This window comes from Crocuta crocuta, unplaced genomic scaffold (assembly GCF_008692635.1).
Source record: "Crocuta crocuta isolate KB4526 unplaced genomic scaffold, BGI_CrCroc_1.0 scaffold290, whole genome shotgun sequence".
Taxonomy (NCBI): Eukaryota; Metazoa; Chordata; class Mammalia; order Carnivora; family Hyaenidae; genus Crocuta; species Crocuta crocuta.
This window is the reverse complement of record NW_027527429.1, coordinates 5,940,621-5,946,326: the sequence shown is the minus strand read 5'-3', so window position 1 is coordinate 5,946,326 and position 5,706 is coordinate 5,940,621. Positions and strand designations below refer to the sequence as shown.

The 5,706-nt window shown below is 47.6% G+C and overlaps 1 long non-coding RNA gene across 1 annotated transcript in view; it reads left to right on the top strand.

Moving 5' to 3' along the window:
• The window catches only part of LOC144227226 (uncharacterized), a 5,820-nt gene extending 693 nt beyond the window's left edge, over window positions 1-5,127 (top strand). The window contains exons 2-4 of the long non-coding RNA XR_013333879.1: window positions 2,817-2,934; window positions 3,157-3,217; window positions 4,537-5,127. This is a non-coding gene — a long non-coding RNA (uncharacterized LOC144227226). The remainder of the gene's footprint in view (window positions 1-2,816; window positions 2,935-3,156; window positions 3,218-4,536) is intronic.
• The last annotated feature ends 579 nt before the right edge of the window (window positions 5,128-5,706 follow it).

Below are 5,706 nucleotides of genomic sequence, written 5' to 3'. Positions count from 1 at the left end.
TGGTTATTTTTTACCTATAGTTTCATGTAAAAATTCTTAATTTGGGGGTGCCTGGGTGGCTCCATTGGTTGAGTGTCCTGCTTTTGAATTCAGCTCAGGTTATGAACTCAGAGTCATGGGATTGAGCACCACATCAGGCCCTGGGCTGTGCATGGAGCCTGCTTAAGATTCTCTCTCTCCCCTTGCTCACACACTCTCTCTAAAATAAACACAAATAAAGAAAAATTTTAGAAATTAATTAAAAAATTGAAAATAATACTCTTATTTTTTAAAAGAATATCTACTTCAAAATTATTATTATTCCTGTTATATCTCAGGTATTTCTTTCCAAATCTATTCTAAGTTTCTAGAGTCCTGGAGTGCCTAGTGACTTCGTTGATTAAGTATCCGACTCCTGATTTCGACACAGGTCATGATCTCACGGTTTGTGGGTTCAAGCCCCACATTGGGTTCTATGCTGACAGTGCAGAGCCTGCTTGGGATTCGCTCTCCCTCTCTCCTCTCTCTTTCTCTGACCCTCCCCACTTGCGTGCTCTCTCTCTCTCTCAAAATAAGTAAATGAAAAACTTTTTAAAAAATCTCTAGAGTCGTCCCCCCAGATAGAAACTCCTTGTATTATAAACAAATCTTTTGCACAACTGATTTCCTCATTGGCATACCTGTTGGTATGAGTCTCGTGTTAAAGTAATACATCCTTAGTAACTATATTCCAACTTCTGAAAATATGAAATTCAAGGTTCTTTGACATTTTACAACTGGAAAAAAATTTTATATGTATATTCTGAAAGGAGACTTCGTTGTTATCCATGACCCAAATACCCTGTGTCCATGTGTTCTGATGTCTAGATTGGAGGTCTATGTTCTGGATTTGATCCTTGTAAAGCAGATATAGAGATGCAGAACCTCTGCCTTGTTCCAAAATACAGATTCCCAGCATCCATTTGTTGTTTTCAGAATGCCAGGGCAAAAGGCACTGGTTTTTGCAATTTACCCTGGACCCACCCTGGTCTTGTCATGGCTGGTGACAAGAGAAGAGAATTATAATCAAGTCTCAAGTAAACATTAAGCTCCACAGAGAGGTAGTGAAAGCAGATGGCTAGAGGGGTGTAAGCGGGGTCTCCCTCTTACCCTTGACAGGAAGAAGTCCCATGGTCTGTGAGCTTTTGACTATGTAGGGCAAGGGTTTTTCGAACGCTGAAAACTTTTATTAGATCAAGTTCACTATGCAGATGGAAGGAAGACCTACAAGGAAGACCAAGGAGAAGTTTTCTCCTCTGAATACACTTTCCCAGGAAGCATCTGGGATTCTGAGTTAGGAAGAAAAGTCACAGAGCCCATTTGATGAATCTTCTCACCATGGAAACTTCCCCACCGTGGGTGGCTCCGCAATAGTAGGGCGCACAGCCGTACATGCTCAGCCGGCCTTGAAGAGAGGCACCTTGTTCTGTAGGAGGGAAGTGCTTCCAGGCAGAGAGGGAGGCTTACCCTGCCCTGCCCGGGTGCTGACAGCTGCTGTTTGCACGGACGGACAGACACCGGCTGGCCTTGGACTTACTCGGATTGGAGACTTGATCTTGGTTCTCTAACTCTGACCCTTGGGAAAAATTTACCCAAACTCATTGTATCTCAGCCTTCTCATCTACAAGACCAGGGTGATAAAAGCCTCCCCACAAAGTTGTTGTGCAGACTAAATGGAGAGCAAGTCATCGCTTCACTCAGTGCCCGGCCAGTGCTCGGCATCTGCGAGCAAGGCTTCTTCCCACCCAAACAACTATCGGTGATGAGGTTTTGGGGTGATGGTCGAGTTCAGAATGGACAGCCAAGAAAGAATTCTTGAAGATGTCTTTGGTGCAAAAAGCTGGTTTTATTAAAGCCCGAGGACAAGACTCCTGGGCAGAAAGAGCTGCCCTGGGGCTGTGAGGGGTGACTGATTATACACCTTCAGGTGGGAGGGGGGTAGGGACAGCGTAAGTCTCTAAGGTATTTTGGAGAGAAGGTTTCCACGACCTTGAGGGTCTAGCTGTTGTTACAAAAATGTCATTTATTACCGTTTAGTAAAAACTCAGTCATGAGCCTCTTCAGATGTGTATCGGGGCCTTAAGCTTGGAGTAGGGTTGCCAACATATACTCAGAGATTAAAGATAAAGGAGGTTTGCAAAGGAATTTTTATGTGTTTAAGGAGACTCCCAGGATCCTGGGGGGTCAGGATGCTGTTAAGCCAAGATTCCCTTTAGCTCCCAGCAAAGTGTCATCATCATTGAGGCAGCTGAGCTCCTAGGGGAGGTCACTCTGCCCGTCTCAAAGACTTGTCGGTGGGCTGCAGGCAGTAAGGGAATCTAATTTTCATTTGCCTCTGTTTCCCACCTCACCATGGCGTTAAGCCCCCTTCTATCTTGATGAGGGTGATATTAGGGCTCCAGGAAACAGAGCCTATAGGTTTCTGGAGATTAGGCTGTGGATAAGATTGCCTTTTTCTTGCAGCTTAGTAAATTCTCCGTAAACTGAATGACATCCCTCATGACCACGATCTCTGTCAGTCAACCATCTGCTTCCTTCCCTTTCCCCTGTTCCTGGGCAGCCAGGCATGTCTGAGGAATATCACACACATCCCATCTGGTGGGAGTCGGGGTGCTGGCAGCCTGTACTTCGCCCTCAGCCTGCCCCCCGCTCCCTCATCACAGGTGTGGGCTCAGCTTGTAGCAAGGCAGCAGCTGTAGCGGTCAGTTCTGGTTGCTGTAATGATCACCGCAGACAGGGCGGTAGGGGGTGGGAGGGGGAATGTGTGTGCTTAAGCAACAGACATTTATTTCTCACAGTTCTGGAGGTTGGAAGTCCAAGATCAAGGTGCCTGCAGAGCCCGTGTCTGGTGAGGGCCTGGTTCCTGGTCTGCAGATGGCCTCCTCTATGTCCTCAGTGGCTGAGAGCAGAGACAAGGTGATCCCAACTCTCTTCTTCTTTTGATAAGAGTGTTGATTCCATCCCTGAGGGCTCCACCCTCACGACCTGATCACTTCCCAAAGGCCCCACCTCCAAGTACCATCACCTTGGGGATTTAGGCTTCAGTATATGCTTGGGCGGGGGGGAGGCTCGCACACATTGAGTCCACGGCACAGCTGGAATATTAATCCTCTCCTCTGCTCTTCCCCCAACATCCAGTCCACTCCAGCCTGCACCACAGCCGAGAGAAAGACTCAGGGGAATCTCTGAAGGAAGAAAGGTAAGCACAAAGCCACAGGAGTCTTGGAGAACCAGTTTCTCCAACCCCAAGGACGAGAGGGGGTAACTAGGCGGAGGGGAAGACTGCTAGAAGGAGGTCACTGGGTAAACAGAGGAAGAAGGACTGGCAGGCTGTCCTGAGGGCAGAGTGGAAGGGCCATAATGACCACTTAGTGTCCTTGAGTTTGGACGCCAATGACACACCTTCTGGGGACCCTTGCAGTCTAACCGGCAAGGCTACTTATAATCCTACCTCTGAGTAGAGGGTGTACCTGGGCACCCGCCCGGGTCCCGACAATGGAGGTGAAGCAGAATCTCCGCCTCTGACCAGGTGACAGTGGGATGTCCTCAGGACGGTCCTGAGCCCAAGACTGTGGCGGCACCTCCCTCTCACCCCCTCACCATCCTTCCTTTGCTGACACATGTGACAGACGCGGATGTCAAGGGGCCACTCACAGACCCTTGAATAACGTGGCTCGTATGGTGTAGATATGTATTTTGGGGACCCTAGATGTTGGCAGGTTTCTATTTTTTTTATTCTTCTTTTTTATATTTTTATTTATTTTTAGAAGAGAGAGAGAGAGCGTGAGCNTGCATATTTCTATTTTTAAAAAGTGATATTAAAAACACAAACAGGGGCGCCTGGGTGGCTCAGTCGGTTAAGCATGATCTCACGGTTTCTGGGTTCAAGCCCTGCATCGGGCTCTGTGCTAACTGCCAGCTCAGAGCCTGGAGCCTGTCTTCAGATTCTGTGTCTCCCTCTTTCTCTGACCTTCCCCTGCTCTCTCTCTCTCTCTGACTCAGAAATAAATAAAAAAAAAAAACATTTAAAACACAAACAAACTGCCTTCCCTCAGCACTGTGAGTTTGCGGAAGAATGGACATTCTAACATAAAGGAAAACTTCAGAAGGGCAGTATTAAAGCAAAGGAGAATTCTTTAGGTTGAAGAAATTTGGTTTTCTTCAAAGTTAAGTGTCCGTGACTCTCTCTTCCACCTGGGGCGGGTGGCCTGGAAGGGGACCCCCTTTGAGCAGGTGCCCTGCTGGGGCCTGCCTTCCCGAGGGGTACTAATTGAGAGCCCAGCAGGCTGGCTGGCTCCTACACATTGATGCTTGGTGTCTGGGGGAACCCAGCAGAACTGAGTGGCTTCCTTGGGTCACTGCTTCCTCCTGGGTCACACAGAGTATACATGCCCATGTGACAGACTTGTTCTGAGGATCTAGTAGGTGACTTTCCACAAAGCACTTAGCTCAGCGCCCAGAACTAGGACAGGGCTTAGAAATGGCGGCTATTGTTGTTTTTCATTATTTTAACTTTAGAACGTCCAACAGCTGCTGCGTTTATCCAGGAATGACGGGTTTTCTCCTAATTCAACAACATCGCTTCAGCCGGCTTTAGGTATCGTCGGGAATCTCCGTGACGTACTCATGCACGCCCAAGTGGGGCCCTCATTTTCGACCGTGCTTCTGAGTGATCCTGAACCTGTTTCACAATTGCTTCGGTTGAACGTGACCCCACCAGCCTGGCCACTCCTTTACCTCCGAGTGCTTGATTCTAAGAAATCCGTGCTCAGCAGGCACGGCCTGATTACACAGTCCAGTCGGGCGGTGAGCCTGCCCCCTCCCCCCGTGTTTTAAAGGAGGTTCATCTGGCTCGGACCTTCTGGAGTGACCTGGGGTGATCTCGATGTCTCTGTAACTTCCTCCCTCTCCTCCTCCCTGCGCACCCCACCCCTTCCCACGGATAATGAAGAGACGATTGTGTAAGAGACAGCCTGACCCACAAACTATGTGTGTGGACAGAGCCGCGAGGAAAGCTGACTGCCCCTGCCCCCCTCATGCTCTCTCTTTCTCTCTCTCCTTTTCAGAATAAATAAACAAACATTAAAAATAAATAAAAGTGGAAAAGTGTTCATGTCAAGCTTGTTTTGACTCTTGAAAAGATGGGGATATGGGTTACCTTCTGTAACATCTGTATGAAATACCGAAGACATAGATACCCTGAAATGAGTTACAGAAACAATCTGCGGCACCGTTATAATGAAGTAAAAGACACAGATATACGTCCCCAGCAATACAAATCCATGATTTACAAGTCATGAAACAAAAGATCAAAATTCGTAGCTTTGATTGCAGCTACTCCTCAGAGACTTCCCTGTGATGTTCAGTAATGTGAATATTGCGAAGATATCATAGCATCGTATAAATGATCTCTGGAGAATCTCGGGAGGAAAGGCGAGATAAGAAACCAGGTGGTTGAAAAACAGGAAAATGAATGAGCCTGTAGCTGGAGAAACCTCATTTTTGCTTAGTGATTGAACACTGCCTGTGACTATCCGTCCTTCATCACAGGGAATGGGTCCTGGTGCAGGTCTGGCGGATTGTATCAGACCACTAAAAAAACCCAATAAACAGCAGGAGTCTGGGAAAAGCTTGAAGCAGAAAAGAAGGAGAAAAGGAAACATCCAAAGCACCCCTCTGAGCCCTATT